Here is a 1,741-nt window from a genome sequence, read left to right as displayed (position 1 = left end):
GCTACTATGGCTCTGGATACGGCTGCTACGGCTATGACTGCGGCAATGGCTATAGCTGCTATGGCTATTGCTATGGCTGCTATGGCCATGCCTTAATAGCTGTGGCTTGTATGCATATCGCTATTGCTATGACTGCTATGGTTATGGCTATGGCTGCTATGGCTATGGCATGGCTGCTATGGCTATGGCTATGGCTACGACTATGGCTGCTCGGGCCACCATGGCTATGGCTATGGCTGCTATGGCTATGGCTATGGCTATGGCTGCTATGGCTATGGCTTCAATGACTATGGCTTCTATGGTTATCGGTATGGCTATGACTGCTACGGTCATGGCTATGGGTGCTATGGCTGTGGCTATGGCTATAGCTGCTCTAGCTGCTGGTATGTCTACTATGACCATGTCTATGGCTGCTATGGCTATGGCTGCTATGGCTCTGGCTATGGCTATGGTTATGTCTATGGCTGTTATGGCTATTGCAATGGCAGCTATGGCTTTGGCTTTGTCTAGGGCTATGGCTGCTATGGCCGCCATGGCTATGTCTATAGCTGCTATGGCTACGGCTATGGCTATGGCTGCTATGGCTATGGCTACGTCTATGGCTGGTATGGCTATGGCTATGGCTATGTTTGCTATGGCTACGGCTGCTATGGCTATGGCTATGGCTGCTATGGCTATGACTATGGCAATGGCTGCTATGGCTATGGCTATGGTTGCTATGGATATGGCTGCGGCTGCTGTGGCTCTGGCACTGGCTGCTATAGCTATGGCTATGGCTGCTATGGCTATGCCTATGGCTGCTACGGCTGTGGCTATGGTTGCTATGGCTATGGCTATGGCTATGGCTGCTATGGCTATGGCTATGGCTAAGGCTGCTATGGCTATGGCAATGGCTGTGGCTATGTCTGTGGCTGCTATGGACATAGCTATGGCTGCTATGGCTATGGCTATTGCTACTGTTGCTATGGCTATCGCTATAGCTGCTATGGCTATGGCTATGGCTGCTATGGATATGGCTATGGCAGCCATGGCTATGGATATGGCTGGTATGGCTGTGGCTATGGCTGCTATGGCTATGGCTATGGCTACGTCTATGGCTGCTATGGCTATGGCTATGGCTATGGCTGCTATGGTTATGGCTATGCCTACGGCTATGGCTGCTATGGCCGCCATGGCTATGTCCATGGCTGCTATGGCTATGGCTATGGCTGCTATGGCTATGGCTATGGCTGCTATGGCTATGGCTATGGTTGCTATGGCTATGGCTATGGCTATGGCTTTGGCTACGGCTATGGCTGTGGCTGCTATGGCTATGGCTATGGATGTGGCTGCTGTGGCTATGGCTATGGCTACTATGGCTATGGATACGGCTGCTATGTCTATGGCTATGGCTATGTTTGCTATGGCAATGGCTATGGCTGCTATGGCTATCGCTATGGCTATGGCCATGGCTACGGCTGCTACGGCGATCGCCATGGCACCTATGCCTATGGCTATGGCATTGGCTGCTATGGCTATAGGTAATGGCTATGGCTGCCATCGCTATGGCTATGGCTATGGCTGCTATGGCTATGGCTATGGCTGCTATGGCTGTGGCTATGGCTATGGCTGCTATAGCCGCCATGGCTATGTCTATGGCTGCTATGGCTATGGCTATAGCTACGGCTATGGCTGCTATGGCCGCCATGGCTGTGGCAATGGATGCTATGGCTATGGCTATGGCTGCGGCTGCTATGGCTAT

Source organism: Calliopsis andreniformis, unplaced genomic scaffold (genome assembly GCF_051401765.1).
Source record: "Calliopsis andreniformis isolate RMS-2024a unplaced genomic scaffold, iyCalAndr_principal scaffold0263, whole genome shotgun sequence".
Taxonomy (NCBI): domain Eukaryota; kingdom Metazoa; phylum Arthropoda; class Insecta; order Hymenoptera; family Andrenidae; genus Calliopsis; species Calliopsis andreniformis.
Note: the sequence above shows the minus strand (reverse complement) of the source record.